The sequence below is a fragment of the Hyperoodon ampullatus genome, assembly GCF_949752795.1.
Source record: "Hyperoodon ampullatus genome assembly, chromosome: 11".
Classification (NCBI taxonomy): Eukaryota; Metazoa; Chordata; class Mammalia; order Artiodactyla; family Ziphiidae; genus Hyperoodon; species Hyperoodon ampullatus.
In genome coordinates, this window is record NC_136924.1 from 33,373,128 (window position 1) to 33,397,410 (window position 24,283).

At 42.0% G+C, this 24,283-nt stretch overlaps 1 protein-coding gene and 1 pseudogene across 24 annotated transcripts in view; one reads left to right on the plus strand and one right to left on the minus strand.

Annotated features, from left to right (window-relative positions):
* Positions 1 to 24,283, minus strand: part of RBFOX2 (RNA binding fox-1 homolog 2) — a gene marked incomplete at its 5' end in the record, with an annotated part of 259,263 nt that overhangs the window by 120,256 nt on the left and 114,724 nt on the right. The gene's annotated exons all lie outside the window — the stretch shown is intronic.
* Positions 3,256 to 4,155, plus strand: LOC307060204 (ATP synthase membrane subunit K, mitochondrial-like; annotated as a pseudogene). Its single transcript has one exon. The product of its transcript is annotated as an ATP synthase membrane subunit K, mitochondrial-like (transcript).

Consider the following 24,283-nt stretch of genomic DNA (forward strand, 5'->3'; position numbering starts at 1 on the left):
TGTTCTAATTTTATAGATGAGAAAGCACATTAATATGCCCAGTGTCATTAAGACAGAATGCCAGAGAGCCAGGTTTGAAACCTCGTCAATTTGGTTCCAAAGCCTGCACCATGAAGCACTACTGCCTCTACAGTAAAACCATCACACACACAGGGACAGGTGGTCCTAGTAAAGGAGAGAAAATGACGATGACAAATACAAAGAAGAGTTCTGCATTGTAAATTCCTATAGTTACTAAGTATTCCCCTGTTAATGAAAAAGTAACCAGTAGAAAACCTCTGGAATTCAGTACCCATCTGACAAATATTTATTGAGCATCATTCACTGTTCTAGACACTAGGGATACAGCAATAAACAAACCAGACAAAAATCTCTACAGGTGAGGAAAGTAGTAAAAAAGATGTTTTTACAATATACTAGAAGATGGTAAGGGCTATGGAGAACTTAAAATAAAATGACTAAAACAAGAGCTAAATGAAAAGGTAACATTTCAGCAGAAATGTGAAGGAGCTGAAGCAGTACACATGAGGGTATCTGGAGAAGGGCATGACAAGCAGCGGAAACAAGTACTGCAAAGTGCCTGGCAAGCTTGAGGAACGGCAAGAAGGCCAGTGTGGCTGGAGGAGACTGAGGACGAACAGGAGGAGACAGAAGTCAAAGAGGTACACAGGAGCCAGCTCAACCAGAGGCTTGTAGGGACTCTGGCTTTTCCTCCGAGTGAAGCACATGAGTGGATTTTTGAGCATGATCAGATTTCTATTTTTACAGGTCTAAGTCAGATACTGTGTTCAGAATAAATTATTTGGAGTCAATGGTGGAAGCAAGGAGACCAGGTAGGAGACTATTGCAATAATACAGGTGAGAAAGGATCGGGTACTGAGTGAGGAGAGCAGTAGCAGAGCTAGTAAAAAGGGATTGGATTTAGGTGATTTTTGAAAGGCAGAGCCTAAAGGATTCGCTGATTAATAACACTGGCGTGAGGGAGAAAGAAGAGTCCAGGGTGACTCCAAGTTTTTTTCTGGCCCGAGCAACAGAAAGATGTCATCTGAGAAGGGGAAAACTGTAGGTGTTCCCACAGGCTTGAGACTGGAAGAAGGCAAGTGGAGACCAGGAGTTCAGCCTGGACAAGTTAAGTTTGAGGTAACTATTAGGTATGGAAATGTCAAGTAGACAATTGGATGTAAACTTCCTGGGAGGGACCTGGCCTGTAGGTACACATTTGAGAATCATCAGCATACAGACAGCATTTAACCCCCGGTATACCATCGGAGTCCATGGGGCCCAACTTTTCTTTTTTGAACAGTTCTATATTTAAGGATTTATATTTTATGACGTATTCTTTCTCAGAGGTATTTCCCATCCCCGCCCCACCCCCAAACCCAAAGAAAATGTTACTTTAAAAATAATAACAAACACATTCTATCTTGCATTTAACATATGGGTTCCCTGAACACTTTTATAAATCTAAGGTGCATCATGAGATTTTAGGGATCTTATTTTCCCTATATCTTAAAACATTCTGATTTTTCAATCAGCTTTACTCATTAATTATTCCCAACCATGTTTTAAAAAATGACCAAAGTAATAAACTGACAGACCAATGGCTGTCATTAAGAGCCAGGTTTGAAACTGGCTTAGAATACTCACTTAGAAAAATGATACAATAGTGAAATAAATCACCACTAACACATCGTCCTTCAGTTTTCTTACTATATTGTGCAAAGTATTGTATCATCTTTCAAGAAGGCTTTAAAGAAGATTAGAGATGCTGTTTTTTTTACCGTTTGCTCAGTTTTCATTGAATACAGTTTTTCATTTCTCACCCAAAATGACAAAGAAAAACTAACAGAGGAAATTGTTTCACAATTATTAGATGAATCCGAAGATGAATGCAAACACGGATAGCAGCACTCTAAACTCTAATGATGATGGTGAAGTCTGATATATAGAAGTGAAATCTTGAGACTATGACTCTTTAGGTGATTACATTCTAATCTAGGATATAAGCTTGACCACAGTCAAGAATCAATAAGTAAACAATATATTTCTAATAACAAAAAGGAACTATGGTAGTCTCATCCAGTTCAACAGAAAGAATGTCCTCATGCAGTATTTTGCAATGAGAATTGGGATCATCCTGTTTCACTAAAAGGACATGTAACAGTATTCTTTCTTTTCTTAGAACGTGACAAAATTTACTTGATACTGTTCATACATGGCCAAGTGCTGAAGGTAGATACATATATAAAGGTAACTGGAAGGAAACAGATGGTACAGAAATGAAAAGATCATCTTTTGAACATAATTATGTATTGTCAAAGGATTTCTAAAAAAAATCTTTAAATATTATGTTTAGACTATGTAAGTGAAGGAAGAAGAACCAGAAGCAATAATTAGCTAGACCCTATTAGAGACATATTTGGAATCTGAAATCAGAATTTACAAGACGGGTGTGTTCCAGGTTAATGAATGACATAAGCAATTAAATTACATTCAAAGGAGGCTGCTTTTTGAGGTATACTCTTCCCAAACTAGGAAAATAGGGAATAACAATTGGGACAGTACATGTCAGTGAGACATCATATATTTGGAAGATTCACATCTCCACAGGTAGACATCTACAAAAGGAGCAGGAGCAGAACAAAGGGTCAAAAACAGTACAAACACTGACACAGAACCTAAAACTCACAGCATAAATATAACTTGTGACAATTTTAGAACAAGTTTGGGATTGGCTTGAGTACTACTCAGCAAAAAACTTGCTTTAGTTTGCACTATTAGGAAGAATAGGATTGAATTTGAATGTATTTTCACAGATGGAAAAGGAAGAGAAATCAAGAGCACATAATTTAGATTTCAAAAAGAGTAAACGATTCTTTCTGTCCTTAGAAAAACCGTTAATGTTCTTTTCAGCTCAATGCAGTCTCAACTATTAATAGATTCAAAAACCCCTCTTAAAAAAATACCCCAAAAGTTCTTGTACTATTAACAAGGCTAAAGAAGGTTTAGACACAATGATAAGAGAGTTAAAATCTGTACTTGCAAAAGAATGGGTGGAAGATAGCCTATGTCTATTTTCTTCAATATGATTGATATTAGTACAACAAATGCTTTCATTTTACAGGAAGAGGTTCAATTACAAGATTGCAAATTAATAAGACAATTCCTCATACGGCCAGGAAATGAACTTGCAGGAATAAATACAGAACTAGGAAGAGACGTTTACCCTCTCAACCACAAGCGTGAGTCTCGGAGAATAGGAAGAAAGAAAGAGGATACAAAAAGGATAGGAAAACATGAAGTACTGCAAAAAAGATTTTTTAAAAAACCATGAATAGTATTCAAATGTGACTTGTAGTCACTATAGGAGAGATATGTAGTTAGTTGCGTGAATGCATTTCTTCTTACTTCTAATAAAGCTGTTTTTCACTATAATTTCTTTTTCTTTTTTTTACGGATTTGGTGCAGACTTTTTAAATTATTTTATTTATTTATTTAAAAATTTTATTTATTTTTTTGGCTGCGTTGGGTCTTTGTTGCTGTGCGAGGGCTTTTTCTAGTTGCAGCAAGTGGGGGCTACTCTTCGTTGCGGTGCACGGGCTTCTCGCTGCGATGGCTTCTCTTGTTGCTGCACGTCGGCCCTAGAGCATGCGAGCTTAAGTAGTTGTGGCATGTAGGCTCAGTCGTTGTGGTGCACGGGCTCTAGGGTGCACGGGCTTCAGTAGCTGTGGCGCACGGGCTCAGTACTTGTGGCTCGTGGGCCCTAGAGCGCAGGCTCAGTAGTTGTGGCACACAGGCTTAGTTGCTCCGTGCCATGTGGGCTCTTCCCGGACCAGGGATCAAACCCACGTCCCCTGCATTGGCAGGCGGATTCTTAACCACTGCGTCACCAGGGAACTCCTTCACTACCATTTCTTATTTCTTAAATTAGTCATAAGAGTTAAACAATCCTCCACTGAACAATACAGACTGAAATCATGTCAGGTCCAGAAACTGATGCCCAATTACATTTCACTGGTATCAAAAAATATTTCGACTCTTAACACTTTCACAGGGAGAATAAATTGTGTACTGGCCATGTATGGAGGTATTGCTTTGATAGTCTTATATTTCAAGTTAAGGTCTAAAAAAACTCCAGCTGTGAAAGCAACATAAACGGATTCTAAACTGTATCTCATCTATTAAGTTCCCAGGCCTGAAGAAGCTAACGTCAACTCATCCCATTATACTCGATTTGTACAATAAATTATGAACCTGGAGAAAGAGTTAACCAAGATAAAAAGATCAGAGAGCCCACTGGGCCCAGGTGACAAATAGTTTTGGCTATTTGTCCTGGTTAACTGAGAATTAAATCCACGAGACTAGATGAAATCACTAAGTAAAAGAATCAAGTGAAGAGATCCAAAGACTTGACCCAGAGTACGACAACTTTAAAACTGAGAAGAAATCACCAATAAGATAAGAAGAAAACCAGGAGAGTGTGATGTACTGGAAGTCAAGTACCCAAGAAAGCGCATCACAGAGGAGGGAATGATCAGCCACATTATGTTCTACAGGCAGGACAGGTAACATGAGGACTGAGACCCAACCACTAGACTTAGCAGCATGGAGGCTACTGGTAATATTGACAAGAGCCATTTCAGGGGCAATAAAAACCTAACTGAGCGAGTTTAAGAGGGAATGAGAGGAGAAAACTGGTATGAGCAAACAGAGACAACTCTACTGAGTTTTGCTCTAAGGGAAAAGAAAAGTAGCTGACAGAAAAGTGAGGTTAAGAGTATTATTTTCAAGGGGATGAAAGAACAGCTTAATGGCATGTTAGCGGGACTAATCTAGTAAACACAGAAAACCTGATGATCCCAGAGAGAGGAGAGAGAATTGCTGGGTCCAGGTCCTAAACAGGCTAGCAGAGATGGGACCTAGTACACAACTGAGGGGTTGGCATTATAAGGAAGGCAACTCCTTAGTGTACAGTAATGGGAGAGAGGGAAAGTTCACTGACACTGACGGTACAAGGTGGGTAAAGTGTGGTGGTGGGAAATCTCCTCCTGATTGCTTCAGCTTTCTCACAAATACTCTAGTAACTAGAAGATCTGCAAACAAAAGCCAAAGAAGGGATGATTTAGCAATGGATATGCATTCTGCAAAGACTGGCCTAAAATGGCATAGTATCAGGGCACCCTTCTCTCCTGCCCTCTTTTGGTTTCTGTTACTCTGAAATCTCTTGTAATCTCCAAATGGCATAACTTCTCCAAAGGGGGGTTGGGAGGACAGGGGACACACAAAGGAGTCACTGGTCCATAGTGATTCTGAAATCTCACTGGGCAAATAAATGTTGGGAGTTCCTTGATGAGGTCTCAAGGCTGTGGTAGGAATTCTCTGTGGCTCTTGCCTTTGAATCATCCTTCTTTTTTCACGAAAGGTAGCACATGTCAGCAGCTGAGTAATTTTCTCAGCCTGCTTCCTGCCAGAACAATTTTGGGGGTTCAACAGCTTCTTTTCATTTTGAACTGTCTCTTCTCCTTTTCAGCTGTAGCTGCAGTGGGCTTCCTGTAAATCTCACTGAGATTCACTGCATTAGACAAAAGCTATACCCACAAATATCTTCAAGATGAGCCCTTCTCTACCTTCTCTCATGCTAAAACAGTTTTAAGCCCTATTCCTTGATTGAAAGGTCTTCTGTGTGACTCTTAAGGTTTTTCTTAGGTTTTAACAAAAGGTTTTAAGCCACACCCTCAGCTTCATCTTTAGACCTCGATTCTCCAGGCAGTGCCCTTGAACTGACCTTTTTTGTTTAACAGTCCGTTCTTCAATTTATTTCTCTCTTCTCATACTTCACTTCAAGCAGTAAGAAGAAAGCAGGGGGCACCTTCAATGTTTTGCTTGGAAATTTACTTAGGGACATCTGCCAGTTCATTAGGCACCTTTTCTGCTTTTCACGCAACTACAAACAATAGTGATGCTAAAATTTCTGCCACTATGTAACAAGGATCCCCCTTTCCTCCAGTTTCCTTTCCTCTGAGCCTTCATGGTGATCTCCTCAAAGTCCCAAATTTTAGAAACAACACGTCCAAGGTACTCTGATTTTTCACTAACACTCTCCTCAGAGGCCATTACCCAGTTCCAAAGTCACTCCTGCATTTTAGATTTCTGCTGTAGAACCACCCCACTTTGGGTATCAAAATCTATAGTTGTCTATTTCTATATAACAAATCATCCTCAGGGGACTTCCCTGGTGGCACAGTGGTTAAGAATCCACCTGCCAACGCAGGGGACATGGGTTCGATCCCCGGTTCGGGAAGATCGCACATGCCACGGAGCAACTAGTCAGTGCGCCACAACTACTGAGCCTGCGCTTTAGAGCCCAAAAGCCACAACTACTGAGCCCGCGTGCCACAACTACTGAAGCCTGCGCACCTAAAACCTGTGCTCCGCAACAAGAGAAGACACCACAGTGAGAAGCCCGTGCACAGCAATGAAGAGTAGCCCCCGCTTACCGCAACTAGAGAAAGCCTGCACGCAGCAATGAAGACCCACCACAGCCAAAAATAAAAATAAATAAATAAATTCATAAATAAATTTATTTTAAAAAAATCATCCTCAAACAACAGCTTAAAACATTACTTATTATCTCACAGTTTACGTGGATCAGGAAGCCAGGCGAGGCTGAGCTGGGTGCCTCTGGTTGAGGGTCTCTCACAAGGCTGCCATCAAGGTGTTGGCTAGGGCTGTAGTAATTTCAAGGCTGGACTGGCAAGGATCCGCTGCCAAGCTCACTCACCTTGCTGTGGGCCCTAAACATCATCTCTCTGTCATGTGGGACTCGCCATAGCGCTACTCACAACATGGCAGCTTGCTTCTCACCATGCAAGCGCTTGGGAGAGAGCTGGAGAGGAAAAGCACCCGGGATGACAGCCACAGTCTCCTCATCACCAAATCTTGGCAGTGACATCCCATCACATTTGCCACATTCTATTAGTTCGAAGTAAGTCACTAGGTCCAGACTATACTCAAAGGCAAGAGACTGCACAAGAGCGTGAATACCAAGAGGTAGGAATCACTGGAGACCACCTTAGAGGCTGCCTATCACAGACTAGATGGAAAGCATTACAGCAGGCCGGTTAAGAGTACTGACTCTCGGGCTTCCCTGGTGGCGCAGTGGTTAAAAATCCGCCTGCCAATGCAGGGGACACGGGTTCAAGCCCTGGTCCGGGAAGATCCCACATGTCGCGGAGCAACTAAGCCCACGTACCACAACTCCTGAGCCTGTGCTCTAGAGTCCGTGTGCCGCAACTGCTGAGCCCGCATGCCACAACTCCTGAAGCTAGCGCACCTAGAACCTGTGCTCCGCAACAAGAGAAGACACCACAATGAGAAGCCCTCGCACCTCAACGAAGAGTAGCCCCCGCTCGCCACAACTAGAGAAAGCCCGCGTGCAGCAAGAAAACTCAACGCAGCCAAAGATAAATAAATAAATAAATAAATAAATAAATAAAGAGTACTGATTCTGAAGCAAAACTACTGGGTTTGACTCTTGCTTCTGTATCACAATATGAAAAATGAATCATAAAATAAGACAATAGTTGTGAAAGGACCTGACCTCATACACTGGAGGCACTTGGGAATTCCTGTCCCCTTTTCTCTTCCAATCCTAATTGTCTTTAACCATCTTGAGAATTTCCCTGGCATTAGATGTAACCTGTAAGCACCCACTACCAGAGCAGCATGGTATTGAACAACATGAAAAAATATTATTTTGACTTTCAATGAGTCCAAGAAATGTATTTCTAATAAACTTAATAAAATCAAACAAAAGGATAAAAAGAAAGATCCGGAATCAATGAAACAGAGCAGAGGGGAATATACACACAACAGCAACTGTCTCCCCCACCCCACCCCAATCCTGGCATCTGCTTTTAAATTGTAACGCCAATCTTGGCAAAAAAATACCATTTCACTTTTTATCTAATTAGCAACTAAAAGTACAATAAAGAGAATAAATAAATCATTAAGAATGATTTAGATGCTTTTATTTAGATGTCAGTTTATCTGAGGAATATGGCATTCAACAATAACACTGGGGAGTAATATCATCCCCATTTTACAGATGAGACACAAGAGCATAAAGATGATGGGACTTGTATTAATAACACAGCAGGTTAACAACTGAGCAAGAATAGAACTGCAACCAGAATATGATGTAATACACAATGAAGTTATAATCAGTTCTTTTCGATTTTCATGGATATGGCGATCTGGCTAAAACGGCCAGTGATTAAGCGTTCATCTCACACTCAGGAAAAATAACTGACAGTTATTTTAAAGAATGAAAGGCAGGCTTTGATTATTTAACCTCTAAATTAATGGTCTAAATTTAAATTAATGGTCTAAATTCAAATAAGCAAATAAAACACCATGTGAGTTAATACACAAATAAGGTAGCACAGAACTTACAGATACGAATTAAGTGGAATCAAAACCCAGTACTTTAGGCTACACAGATAGTTCATTATACTAAGAATATCTAATTAACCTTTTAACTAATATTTGTGGAGTGTGTTCTATGCTGGCCTTATAATGACAGGTACTACATGTTACCTCATTTAATAATAGCGAAGGATGCTGAAAAAGCGTTTGGGAAGAGGAGCAGCAAGCTCACCTTCAGAGGAGGAACAAGAACGCTGTGCTTTAACCTGCTCACGAGTTTTTAAAGCAGCACATATTTACAGAACCAAGATGGGAAAAAAGGAGCTAGCGAAGGAAGACTACAACTCCTAAAATGTACTTTATTCATTGCAAAAAGAAATGAGGGCCTCCCTGGTGGCGCAGCGGTTGAGAGTCCGCCTGCTGATGCAGGGGGCACGGGTTCGTGCCCCGGTCCGGGAAGATCCCACATGCCGCAGAGCAGCTAGGCCCCGTGAGCCATGGCCGTTGAGCCTGCGTGTCCGGAGCCTGTGCTCCGCAGTGGGAGAGGCCACAACAGTGAGAGGCCCGCGTACCGCAAAAAAAAAAAAAAAAAAGAAATGAAAGAAAATGTGTTTTGAGAGTTATAGGCTTCACTTCCCTATCCCCCCCATCCCCAAGCCAGTATGTGTGCTTTACCACATTGATTTTCTACCCCTTCAAGTATACAATTAAAATCTTAAAAAATGAATGTTTGCTTAAATGGTTCCAACTTTATTCCCTAATTTATAAATTTTACAACAACAAAATTCCATATTCTGGTTTGAAAAATGACAAAAGATACTTGTTTAAGAGTAAATGCCACATTAAAATGAACAATATTAAAACATACATATTAAGACAGGCAACTTTTTTATACAACTGGAAGAGCTTACCTCTCAGCATTCATGTATCCGGCCGTCATCTCTACCTAAAAATGTTATTCTCACTTCCAAACCCTGATCCCAAGGCCTTCTGCCTCATACCTGTACAACCCTATAGTTGTTACCCAACAACTACCCACTAGTAATCGATCTCCCTGCTTCTAGTCCCTCCCCAAACTATTCTATCCACAGAACCTAAAACCAAAGCACTATTTTGAGAAGGCTAAATATTGCTGTACTGAAAAATTTAAGAATTTCTTATTTTCTGTAGAATAGTGATCCAGTATTCAAGATCCTCCAGGTTATCCATCAAACCATTTCTTTCTGCCATTCTTGTCTCTTCCAGTAATACTGGTCCCTTCACTATCCTCCAAACTTTCTTTCCTCCCTTCTTTGCGCTACACAAATGTCCAATCAGTGCCTACTCTATGCCAGGCACCTTTCTAGGCGCATAGAATACGCCAGTGCCTTCATGGAGTATACATTCTGGTTGAAGGAGAAAGGCAATAAGCAAACATACACAGCAAGTCAGATGGTGGTAGGTGCTAAGGAGAAAAATAAAGATGGGGAAAAGGAATGGGAAATGTTGAATAAAGGGGTAGGGAATTACTGTTTATACAGGGTGCTCCTGATAATGTGACAATTGAGTAGAGATTTCACATAAACAAGGAAGTCAAGCAGATATCTGCAGAAAGAACAAGGAGGTGGGCAAAAGCTAAGGCCCTGAGGCAAGGGTGTGTTTGAAATGTTCAAAGAATGGGCAGGAGTATAGAAGAACAGGAGGTCAAAGACAGCCAGGGGAGCAAGTCATTTAGGGCCTTACAGGCCAGTGCAGGACTTTTATGCTGAGTGAGATATGAAGCCACTGGAGAGTTTTGGCCAGAGGAGCAATGTAATGTGACATCTCAAAGGATCACTCTGGCTGCTGTGTTGAGAACAGACTTCAAAGAAGGGGCTGGGGAAGAAGAGAAGCAGGGAGGCTAGTTAGAAAATTATAATAATAATACAGGCAAGAGATAGCGGTGGCGTGGCCAGGATGAAAGCAATGGGACTCAGGAGTAGTTGTTAAGGTTTCATGGTCATTCTTGACACTGTATCTCTGCTTCTGCCAGTTCTCCATCTGCCTTGTATCTATTTAGTTCTCCCAGAATCTAGCTTAAATTACATCTCCTTCAAGACACCTTTCCCAACCAATCTCATCCTCAGTGATTACCCATTTTTCCCAGCTCCTGTTGACAACTGCCCATACCACCTACCGACCGGCATGTCGTCTTTGCTACAATGTACGGTTATTTATCTATTTAACTTCTATGTCACTATTTTGCCCCATTATCCTTGAGAAAGAAAATACTTTATAACTCTTGGTATCCTCATTTTGCTGCATAAAACAGATATTCAATAAATGTTCACTAATAATCAAATGGCATCACCTAGAAATTACTATCCCTCAAAAGAAAGGATCATATACTCACTTTCTCCTTTAACTGCCAAAATCAAAGAGAGGCCTGCTATCACACAGGCCACACATCATCTGGGGCTACAGTCTGCAAGAGCTGCTTACTTAGCCACAACTAGTTTCTCTGGACCTATGGTTTTCAAAGGGTAGTCTCTGGCCCAGTAGCATCAGCATCCCCTGGGAATGTATTAGAAATGTAAACTCCCAGGTACGCTCAGATCTAAGGAATCTAAAACTCTGGAGGTGGGCCCCAGCAATCTGTGCATTCTGATGCACCATAAAGTTTGAGAATTATTGCTCTGGCTTACAGGTTTAAGTAATTACCCTGTTTTTACAAGAGATTTCTGGAACGATTCCATCCTGGCTTACATCCTCATTCACCCCAACCATCATCAGAAGTCCAAGGCTTCTCTGGATGGCTCACCCCGTACAGCTCTGCACAGCCGCTCTTCTGGTCCCGCCTCTGGCTCTCCCTTGCCCTCCTAAGCCCTCGTGGGCATGAGTTACCCTCAGTAACCTCTTCTATATACTCACTCTCTTCTCTGCGATGTTCCCTTCACCTTTTTTGCTCTAAAGGAAACCTGACCACTCCTGAGAACACTGCTGCTTCTTCAGTAGGAGCTTTCCTCCTTCCATTACACACCAGGCAGTGGCAAGCATCCCCCCTACTCCGCACTACCATCTCGTGTTGAACCTCACAGGTATCCTCCTCGCTTTCCAAGACTACTTCTACCCTCCGTCCAAACTGCAGATCCTTTGAAACAGGTGTCGTCTGCCTACCTCCTCAAGTCTTAGCACAGGGCTCCCTGTCTTCATGTCCTTTATTAGTTTTGTCATTCTTAACGATCTCAACATCCACGCAGATGATTCATTAACTACTCTGGCCTCCTAGTTGCTGGTACTGTTCTAATGTGTTCAAGCGCCAACTATATTTTTTCACAACTTCACAGAAGCCACTGACCTAGCACTGTATCCCAGCACCGTCATCACCAATAACCACACCTTCTCCAAAATCTCAAGCGTCTCAAGCATTCTCCTCTCACACCATCAGGTTTGCCTGCTCTAGGAGTTTCCCCACGCTGGCATTGCTCCAGCCTCCTTCAGATCTCTAATCTACAGGTCGATCCTACTGCTTTTTGACCACCCTACTCCTCTCCTCCTCATGTTCTTAATTCCCTCCTAAGCCAGTTTAGATTCTAGGGTCCAACACTATACGTATTCCTTTCCAAAAAGTCTTAGTTCCTTTGCCCCCTTTTCCCTTAGTCTAACTTACCTAGTAAAATCTCAATTCCTGGTTAAATCCAACTCTTGCATCTAAACAACAGAAGATTGCTGGATAAAAATCACACAACTGACTTACCACCACTCACTTAAGTTCATGACCACAGATTTTAAGCATCATACACCTCTCCAGTAAGTTCACTTCCCGTTTTTTTGAGATGACTACTATTTCACACCTTGTCCTCTCTCCTCAAATCTGCGACAATTCTTCTCCACTCCCTGCACTAACACTTTCAGCTACGTTCATCTTACATGTTATAAAGAAATCAGACACGCCCAGAGAACTCCCTCTTCTGCCTGAAACCAACGCCACCAGCTTATCTGGCTCTAAACCCGCACACTCCACCCTCCTTCCTATTAAAAAGAAAAAAACTGCTTTTGGCCACTCCCTCTCTGTATGCTGGATATAGCAGACTTTGCTCCTGCAATTAGCCTCTTTCTTTTCAGCACCCTCAATTCTTCCCTACTGGATCTTTCCTAGTGACAAAAGACATGTCTTGATATCACCTATCTTTTAAAAATTGTCTCTTGAATACACATGCCCATCTAGTAACTGCCCCAATTCTGCTCCACCCCACAACTACACAATATTTCACTGTCTCAACATCTTCACCTACCAATTAACAACTCAACCCATTCCAATTGGCTTTTTTATCCCCATCATTCCAACTCAAACAGCTCTCACTGAGTTCACCAATGACTAACATCCTACCAAGGCCAATGACTAATTATTTGGTCTTAAGTAATCGAAACCCAACAACTTCTTCCCCAGAGTCTGTGATATCACATACTTGCCTTGTTTCCCTCCCACCTTACCCAATTCCGGTATCCTTTAGACCTCCAGTGAGAAGCCTCAGGGCTTCTACCTCAGCCTTATTCTCCAGTTACATTTTCTCCCAAGGCTTTAAATATGCACTGATGAATCTCGACCTTATACCTTCAACTCACATCTCTATTCTGTGCTCCAGGCTCATATCAAATTGCCACTGAACTTCTCCACTTGGGTATCTACTAGACGTTTCAGACTAAACAAGTCCAAACCATAAATATTGTTTTTTCCTGTGTACTCTCTGTTCTGTTGCAAGGAAATGCCCCCTCCATCCTAATTCCACAAACCAAAAGCTGAATAAGCCAGATTTCTCTTTCATCTCACCACACACACACAAGCCATCTTTAATCTTATCAAATTGCCCTCCAGAGTCTAAGCCATCACCTCTTGCTTCTTGACCTCCCTTATCACTTTTCGTAAAGCAAGTCAACTCTCCTGCTGAAAATCTCCCAATACCTTCCCACTTTTAACCAGAACAAAATTCAAATCTCTACCACGGGACATGATCTGACCCTCACCTACCTCTCCGGTCTTATCTTCCTACGTTCTTTTTCTTCTCTACACTCCAACCACACCACCCCCTTTCTGTCCTTTGAATGCCCCAAACTCATTCCTATCTGAGGACTCTGTATTTGCTACTCCTTCTGCTTATAATACTTTCCTCCCGTAGTTTGACAAGACAAGACGGTGTTTCTTATCATTTAGGCCTCTTCCACCCTAGCTAAAGCATTCAGTCATATTACCTTTTCTCTATAGCACTTATTAGTTTCTGAATTTATCTTGTTTGCTTACATGTTTACAACTTTTTTAAAATTAATTTATTTATTTTTGCTGTGTTGGGTCTTCGTTTCCGTGCGAGGGCTTTCTCTAGTTGTGGCAAGCGGGGGCCACTCTTCATCGCGGAGCGCGAGCCTCTCACTATCGCGGCCTCTCTTGTTGCGGAGCACAGGCTCCAGATGCGCAGGCTCAGTAGTTGTGGCTCACGGGCCTAATTGCTCCGCGGCATGTGGGATCTTCCCAGACCGGGGCATGAACCCGTGTCCCCTGCATTAGCAGGCAGATTCTCAACCACTGCGCCACCAGGGAAGCCCCTACAACTTTCTTCTTCCAGTTACAGAATACAAGCTCTATGGAAAAGAACTTTGTCTTGTTCATGCTCTGTCCCCACCTCTTCGAAAGTGATTAGCAAACAGTCGTCATCAATAAATGTGTTAACTGCTTGAGTCTCATTAATATAATCATTTATTTAGCCCCTTACAGTTTCCTGAGCTTTAAAAATATGCATGAGGGACTTCGCTGGTGGTGCAGTGGTTAAGAATCTGCCTGCCAATGCAGGGGTCACAGGTTTGAGTCCTGGTCTGGGGAGATCCCACATGCCGCGGAGCAACTAAGCCCGTGTGCCACAACTACTGAGCCTGCACTCTAGAGCCCGTGAGCCACAACTACTGAGCCCGTGTGCCACAACTACTGAAGCCCGTGCGCCTAGAGCCCGTGCTCAGCAACAAGAGAAGCCACCGCAATGAGAAGCCCGCGCACCACAATGAAGAGTAGCCCCCACTTGCCACAACTAGAAAAAGCCCACGTGCAGCAACGAAGACCCAACGCAGCCAAAAATAAATAAATAAATATTTTAAAAATAAATAAATTTATAAAAATATGCATCAAACCAATTTCACTCAAAGTATAAATATAAATTCTGCAATAATAATAGAAGCCTCTTGTTATCTTTCTATATACAAATCTGATCACACCTGATCCTGCTTAAAATCAACAGCTCCTTCTTGGAATAAACAAACATCTTTATTCAGATAATCTAGGCTCTAAAATTTTAAATTTTCATCCATCACTATTCCACTCACCCCACACATACAAGTCACATGAAATTATATATGGTTCACAACATATACACTATCTCACCAACCTATCCCTTTTTGGGAAAGCAATGACCCTTTCCATGCCTCACCCACTCAGCCTGTCTACCTCCTCCTCTGTAAAGACTCCTCTGAACTCCTAAACGCTGTAAGCTCTTCTGTCCTCCATCTGCTTTGCCTCCTGTTAAACAGGAGAGTTCTCCCTACTCCTAAAGCTAATCCCACCTTCTCAAAGCACAAGAGCAATCCTTTCTCTTCTCTCAAATACTCCACTTCTCCTTCTCAAATGAATTTGTTCGGCTAGCTTTTAAACATGACCAAGTCTCTTTTATTTAAAATAAAACAAATAAACCTCTCTCTGCCGCACATACTCTTCTAGCTACCCTCTACATCCCTTCAGAGTCAGTCAAACTTTTCCAACAACTGTCTACGCTCACTATTTCTATCTCCATTTCCTTCTCCCATCCCCCCTCCACCCCAAACTCCTGAACTGACTCCATTTCCAGGATTCTGCCTTCATTAGTCCATCAAAACAACCCTTGCAAAGGTCATCAATGATCTCCACATTGCTAAACCCATGGACATATTTCAGTTCTCTCTTCCTGCCACTCTTTTATCTTAGTTTCCTACTGTCCTGGTTTTCCTTCTGAAGAACAAGCTCTCTAGAATCTTGTTCCCTGCCTTCTTCGCGGGGTCATCTCCTCTACCAGGCAGGCATCAACTTCTCTCCTTGCTCTACATTTTCTCCCTAGGCCAGTCTCATCTTAAGCCACTGACTTTCAACATCATCAAACGTGCCCACAGCTTCAATTACTATTGCATGCAGGTTTCCCACAAATTTATAGTTTAATCCTCTATCTTTCCTTGTATTTCCAGACCTAGGTAGTCAACTATCTAAGCGGTATTTCCCCTTGAACATCTCAAAGTTACCTAAAAGTACTAAATCCAAAATCAAACTCATGATACCCTTCTTCTTCCCGCCTACAAAAACACTTGGACCTCTTCCAAACCATAACACCATGCTGCCAGCTGTACCTTCAGCATCTCTCTCAGGCAGTTCTGCTTCCTCCAGCACGTGCTATCACTACCATTCTCTGTCCCTTGGACTATTACTCAGCCACCACCTAACTTCTCTCTGTACCCTTACTCCTCTCTAATCTGTGTAGATATCTTTTTTAAAAAACAAATCTAATTATAAACTCCACTTCAGCCTACTCCCAATCCTACTTAAAGTCTTTTAATGGCTTTTCACTGCCAAGTATCTATTCACAGTATCTGGCCTCCAATGTTAGCTGAACTGAACTATGTCTACATTTTGTGATAACTCAATTTACTATTAAGTCTAGTTCTCTAAATGTGTAAACCAATTAGGATAACAAAATAGGGATTAAAAAGAGAGCATTTAAAAATTAGCCTGACTACAACCTGAATAACAATAACAACCTTAATAGCCGCTGTTATTATTATCATTATGTTACATCTGCTTAGCACAAAATAGCTTCCAAAAATAGATTATTTCGATACTCTGTTAGGTATCAGTAGTCCATTTTAAAGATTAGAAAACCAATGCTGGAAAGGTTATACACTGACAAATGGCACCACTGAGACCAAAAACTGTTGTCTTTTGACTCACAGTCCATGATTTCCATGTTTTGTGATAAAGCCATCACTTACTGACTACTTCGTTTCTAAAATGGCTGATACACATTTTTCTAAGATTACCCCATTAATGCTCTCAAGAACCATCACATCCTTTTCACAACCTGGAAAACCAAGGTACATACAATTAAGTAATGTGTCTCAAGTAATTAATGGATATGGAAACAGAATTCAGGTTACCTTATTTTCATTTCTCTACTCCAGCCTGTATCAGGCTGAATGGTAGCAGTGATAAACCAGACACTACTGAACAAATAAAAGAAGATGTTAAGTGTGATGTAGGAAGCTCTGAGGCCAGACAGACCAGGGTTCAAATCCTACCTCTGCCAATTCTAAATTGTGTGACTTCAGCAAGTTACTGAAGTTTCTACTTTCTCCTCTGTAAAATGAAGATAACAGCTAATTCTCACATGTGTTGAGGACTGAAGTATATGTCTAACATATATGTTATCACTCAATAAACAATTTAAAAGAAACAAAATAAAAAATATCAGCTTCTCCCAAAAGAAGATAGTGTAAAAAAATAAATATTATACTCCAATAAAGATGTTAAATAAATAAATAAGAGCCATAGAGTTTAAAAAAAAATACGGAATTGAGTTTCCAGCCCTGCCATTTACTAATTATCATGTACTCTTTCTTGGTCTCTTTCCTAACTTGTACAATACAGATAATGATTCCGGGCCCTTAGAACTGCTGTGAGGATGAAATAAGATGACATATAAAAGCACTTTCTTAACTGGATAGCATCATGCAAAAATCATTATTATCTGTGTACATACACTGACTACCACTGTGTTATAAATTCTTTAAGGGCATGAGGATCTTTAACATCTTTGTATTTGTAACAGCTAGTAGCATAGACCTCTGCCCACTATAAGCATTCGTTAAATGTTGGCTGAACTGTTTTACTGAGAAGACAGGACTGAAATATGACAAAACAACAGTTCAAAGTGAAATACAGAAGTTCATCCATATATAATATGAGTAAGACAGAGCCTGAGACCACACTTCTGGGAATTTAAATAAGTGGTCTATAATTTGGTTTCCTGGACATAAATTGTATAATTATCAAACAAGTACGTTCCCTCAGTACAGGAATCGTATGTCTCCCTCCGTCTTCCCTGCCTCTGCGCCCCACTCTCTCTCTCTGCCGCCCTCCCTGTTTTGGACAATGAAGAGGAGATGGGGAGAATAAATGGCATAGCAAATGCTTAGCAGTACTGCACCCCTCCAAAAAAAAAAGTTTAGAAAAAATAATGGAGACGTTCTCCACCAGGAGGCAACTTTAACGAGCGTTCTCTAGTCGCAAGTACTTAAAATACTGATTAACAGGAGACATTTCACGTAAAACTAGTTTGTATTTATCAAAGTTCTCCCTGCATGAATTCAAAGGCATCCTTCACATGCTAGAGAAAATGCTCCGGGGTAGTGAGTGGTCTGCTGAACGTTCAAACCAAAAACCTGGCTAGCACTGGCTATTTACTGAGCATCTACTATGTGCCATACATAATGTTAAGCACGTTTCATAGATTATCTCAAATGTTTACAACAATCCTGGGTAACAGGCATTATTTTCCCTATGTGATGAATGAAGAAACAGGTTCAGAGAGGTTAAGTGACTTGTTCATGGCCAAACAACTGGAAGTGAGAGGTGGGATTTAGACCCAGTAAAGTCTCTAAAACCCATATTCTTTGCACCGTATCATGCTGCCCCCAAGACTAGCAGTTTCACTATAAAGGAGGGTGACTCAACAGGGGAATGGGGAGGAGATCTGACAAAAAAGTCATGTATACAGCACAAGACGCCATTCTATACAGTACAGGACGGCATTCTATCTCAGAGTTCTAGACGCACAGAAGCAAATTAATGAGCGGTGTCCAACTACACAACCCAAATACCTGGAGGAGCTGTAACTTCTACTTTTCAGCTCTGCAGGTTCTAAGAATGTCCACGCTGCTCAGAGGTATTGACAACTAAATACAGTTCAGCAGTTTTTCTAGAATGCTTAGAACAGTACCTTTAAGTCACTGCTGGTACCAAACCAAGCAGGCAATGGAGGTGATATATGCTTCACAGTTCTCTCATGCTTTCCAGACACTAACCTTTCCTGCACAACTGGGTGTCTTCCTGGCACACAGCTACAGAACATTCACTTCTCAGAACTTTAGAATTAGAAGAGATATCTTATAGATGCGGAAACTGCAGTCAGAAGACTCAAATGATTGTCCAGCGTCACCTGGCTGGGTACTGGCCTCGATAAAATTCTGACCTCCTATTCCTGGTCCAGTAAGTTTTCTCCACAGCAGCCCCTCAGCGCCCCCCACTTGATGCTCGACTCCTCTGACTTCCTTCTCTAAGGAAATGACCTCGATGTCACGCAGATACGGCTCCTTCTGGACAGTTTCACTGAATCCAGCAAACGTTTGAGGCACTGGGCCACACGATGCAGATCGTGAAGAGATAGAGCTGACACATTTTTTTTCCCTCTACACAGTGCTACCCCATCGTTCAGGTGTCATGGCACACATAGAAAATGGTAGCATTTTTATGGCACAAAGTGGCAAACTAGAGTACACAGGGACCAAGTGACCTGGGGAACCCTGGGCCCCTCCTGGCTGATCCCAGGGTTGAGGGGAACAGTTACCTTGGCGTACGTGTGTCTCAGCCCAGCATGTGGTCCTCTGGCTGGAAAGCTCTGTTCTGGGGCTAACAAGCCAAGGGGATTGAGACAAATTTACAAATAACTGTAATATAAGCACAAAGGAAATAACTGAGGAGACTGTCACTGTCTGCTCTCATCAAACATAAATGAGTGGAAATGAGACTAATTCAACTTGCTTCCTTTTATAACTTCTCTTCCAAACAAATCAAAAGACAGAATAACCCATCCTCTGGTTAACAGGTAGTTAGTTCATCAGTCCCACCGATGAGGCTGCAAAGACCCTAGACACAGATGCCTCGTTCAGAGATGAAAACTACTTAAAGGACATAAGCGTGTCAGAAAAGTTCTTTGACTTCTTCCAAATACTACAAAAATAAATCAACAGAGGGGAGAAAATCAGATTTCAAGGTCATATTCAGATATGAAAGGGGAAGCAGGAAAAGCAGCCCCTACACACACACAAGCTCCATTTCCATAAACCTAGTTAAAATTCTGCCGTCTGATATTTATAAATCTAGTCTGCCTGAGCCAAGTAGGTTTCAGCGATTCCAGACATCTAGGCTGAAGGGCAAAGGGCAAAGTGAAACCTTCAAAAGTTGGCTAGTAGCCAAGCGCATCACATCTAGGAGGCTCCCTTAGCAACACACAACAACTGTCTTCTCAAGAGAAGACACTGCCATCTTTGCAAAGGACTATAGATGTTGTTTTCACAACTAACTGCATGGGTTTTTTCCTCCCTGTATTATTTTCCCTGTCATTCTCCTAAAAGTTACCACATTTCATAATTTAAAAGTCTCTCTAGTCCCAGTATGTTTCCCTCCATCCCCAATTACAACACCAGAGTTAACAATAAGTTAAAATAATGTACGGTATTAAGTTCCTGGCAAATATAAGATGCTTTATAACGTTTGGTTATTAATTACTATTCTAGCTGCTACAGACGGGGTTCCTAACCATGGGCAAGTCACTATTTGTGACTTAATTACTTCCCTCATAAAATTTTAATAACAAGAGTGACCTACTTCACAAGACTATTGTGAAGGACAACAAAAATTATTAGATAAAAACTTTCAAAGGCTAATTCCTAATTAAGAATCATACCACCTACTGGCTCTTAATATCTAAAGAGACGCTTTGCTATCAAGGTCAGTGTCCCCCAAACAAAACACAGCCAGGCCCTGACCCACCAGGAAGACTGCAGCTCCTGGGATGACCGGCTCACTTTACCTGCCCCATGTGCCTTCTCCAAACCTCCCAAGCCCGGGGGATGGCACTGCACTGGGAGCTCAGCCCTTGCGCCTAAGTCTAACAAGGTAAACAACATTCTCAAAAAAAACAACAACAAAAACACAACCCAATGTCACAATCACGGCTAGGCTTTAAAACCCTCACACCTGTGAGGAGAAGGGGCTGTGGCAGCCCGTGCTCCATAGGGAAGGCCATTTGTGCAGGAGCAGAATCTCGCAGCTTTCCACTCCTTATATGTGCAAGTGCAAGCCCTCACCCGCAGCACTCTGTACTCACCCAGAGGTACATCATGTCAGACCGGGCTGCTCAAACTCAGCGGCCAGTTGATCCTGGACTGCAAAAAGGCCCTTCAGTGGACTGTAGGAAAGGAGGTGCCAGAATGGGGGGCCGAAGTTTGGGGTGGGGAGAACCCCCCCAAATCACTTGAGTTTAAAAATCTAAAACCGACCCGTCTCCTTCCCCCTCCTCCCTCCTCTCCAGCTGACTGTTCTGTTGTTCTCTCTCCTCCCTCTCACCCTCCCTCTCTCTCTCTGGGAGTTCCCAGCCCCGTGTGTCTGAACCCGAGTGTACAGCACACTCGCTCTGTATTTGCCTTCAGGGAATCTCTGTCATTCTACTTCTAGAAACACAATCATCACTCACAGAGATTATTGCAAAAGGCAGGGATGGGCGGGGTTAGTAATAAACCACCGGCACCAGCTTCTAGTAGCTAGACATCAACTAGTGTAAGACGGGTTCTTTAAATATGAATGAAGCAATCAAAAAAACTCTGCCCTCCAAGATCAAGGGGAGTGAGCCAAGACTCCCCTCTGCCCCAGTTCTTCTGGAGCCCCTTGCAGAAACCAAGCGTGAACAGAGAACCTGCTTGGCACCTACATTCCCTCCCTGCCAGGTCAGCCTTATGCCACTATTCTATAACAATTCACTAACATTCTACCAATCATAATTCTGAATCTTAGAAGATTTTAAAACATAGGAAAAATTATATATAAGCTTGAATAGGTTTTCATCTTTTGTATTACTACCACCCTAGTTCAAATCAATAGAGCCTCCCCTCTAAAGAGAGGAAAAAACAAGGGGTTTAGAATCAAGTGGATTTTGAGCCCTACCACGTTGTAGATTCTTTACTAGGCATGGGTATGGGGCAGTGTACGAAGCCTGGGTTTGAAATCTGGTTCTATAATTACTATCACCGTGGCCTGGGGAAAGTTATTTAATCTGTCTAGGCCTCTGTTTCCTCAAGCAAAAACTGGGTATAACACTCCTTTCGGAGTTGCTACAATGAGATCGAATGATATCACTATGTAAACTACCTGCCATGTCCCTGGTGACCATGATTTCTAATTTAGTTCAGTTCAAACATTTACTAAGTTCCTCCTATATGCCAGGCATATTTTTGTCCATTATGTTCAATGGTGAACAACAAGAATTATCTCATCATCTGTCCTAGTGGTTTTTATTCAGAAAATACCTGACTTCTCCTCCATATGCCAATGCCCATGCTCTTTCCTTATTTCCCTACCCATTTTTCCATGTTCAAATCCAAAACCCATCCCCGCTGTAAGCGCTCTCCCCTCCTCTGTAGGCCTGGCGTCTGTAACGTGGCATTCACCACTCCTGCCAGTTACGGTTACAGGCACTTACCTGTACCTACCAATCTTACCCCATTTATTCACATTTTTTCAGGGCAGGGTTCATCTCTTTTGAGCCATGGAGTCTTTTGCACAGTACCTAGCACACAGTAGGTGCACAATACATTCTCAGAGGATTGTGTGTTTTGAGGACTATTTTATTCCTTTAACTTGTTAAAGGAAAAACAAAATAAAAACAAAAACAAGAGGCCTTCCACCTTCCAGCTGCCTCAGGGTTCTGTTCCCTTCAGACATGTTGAAACAGCTCTCTCCTGCTCATAAAATATCCAAGTAAGGTCTGCAAGTCTCACATTCAAGGCAGGCCCGATGCAGGTACGAGGTACCTTCCCTCTCCCTACCTGACACTTCCAGCTGTAGAGAGAGCTCTGTCTCCTGCTTCGGTGGGGTGTCTTTTTCTCTCAGAGTAGAAGTGAAGTTACTTTTCCTTTTCTTCCACACTAAATATGTGCCTTCCGCAAGACAGCTTAGACCTCTTCCCTCCTCCCACCTCAAACTCCCACTTGTTTACACTCGGAGAGGTGGGGCAAGTATTCTTCTCAGTCTCACCCAAACCTTTTCTTTTGCTTTATGCAGAACTTCTTTGCTTCCTCTGAAGTCAGGATTACCTCAGTTCCAGTACAAAAGAGGAGTAAGAACTTCCATGACTAAAACGGAGACAGCCTTTTTTCTAAAATGGGAAAACAAATCTCGGCTTTCTATAAACTGTTACTTAGTGTCTGTTATATAATCAATTTTTACATGTAACTTTCCCCTCTAGTCTCAGAGCCCATACCCTAAATCTTAAGTCACCAGGCTTTCCTATACTCCATTCTAAACAACTGTATTAAAATCACACTGTGAAGAGATTATAGTCCTTTCAAACTCTTTGAAGACACAAAATTGTATGGTGCCATGGGCCCGGGTTTGATCCCTGGTCGGGGAACTAAGATCCCACAAGCTGTGTGGCATGGCCAAGGAAGGAGGGGGGGAAGGAGACACAAAATTGTTAATACTCATTCATTCTTAACCAAGTACCAAAAAAAAAAAAAAAACGCAATAAAATTTCATATATTGTCACTTTATGGTGTTATCTTTTAATCAAATTTAAGATGGGATAATGATACCGCTGTTCTCCTGGAGCAAAGCAGGAGAAAAATACATACAGAAATGAGATCCTTGAAATGAAATTTTAAAAGTTTAAATATGTCACAAAAACTCTGAAAACTACCTCCAAAACTCCCATGAGTGGAATCTTTGTAAACTTCTTTGGAACCACAGGGAGTTCATAAATTTCTACTGTCAACGCATCTTTTCCTTTTCTGATCATAATCTTAAGAATCGGGTGAACAGTCTGTTCTATATGTTTTCTTCACTTAAAAAACAAAAAACTGGGCTTCCCTGGTGGCACAGTGGTTGAGAGTCCGCCTGCCGATGCAGGGGACACGGGTTCGTGCCCCGGTACAGGAAGATCCCACATACCGCGGAGCGGCTGGGCCCGTGAGCCATGGCCGCTGAGCCTGCCCGTCCGGAGCCTGTGCTCTGCAACAGGAGAGGCCACAGCAGTGAGAGGCCCGCGTACCGCAAAAAAAAAAAAAAACACTTCAAAATCCCACAGGCAAGCTAAGTGGATCTTTTTAATTCATGCTCTTGCATGTCCACATTTCCCTAACCTTAAAAAAAAGAAAGGAAGAAAAAGAAACAAGGAGGTAGGAGAAAACAAAATTCTTTCAAATCAAGTCAAATAAAGAAGGCTCTGCTTTGTCGCTATGCAGGATCCAGATGAAGAGACACAAAGGTGTAACAAATGCACTCGAGGAAGACCCTCTGAATAGGATCACACACAGGATTAGGACGCACACATGCTTCCTTCTATCAGGAGAACACTTTATCAGGCTGCTTAACGGTTCTTTGAAACTTATCAGCCTCTATATTAGGAGGAGGGAACATGTGAATTGGAGCATCAGAGAAGGAACTCTTCTCGGGAGGGCCCACAGAAGAAGTCTCGCATGCTTGCTCCTGAGAAAGAAAAATCAGATTATCTGGGAAAGCAATATGGGTGCTGCCAGTAATTCTAACCTGATAATGCATCCTGAATTCCTGCTTCTGAAAGCATTGGATGTTGTAATGTGAAGAGTCTGGTGGGCAGAAAGGGTTTGAAGCCACATTTTTTATTCTCTGCCTCAAAGTCTAACAATTGAAGAGGCTGCATGTTTTATGCCAGTTTCTCTGTGGGTGTAAAAGGCTGGTGGGGAAAGCTTGTACATCTGGGGGACCAACACAGTTTTGCAAAATATTCCTGAGAAATCAGGCACTGCA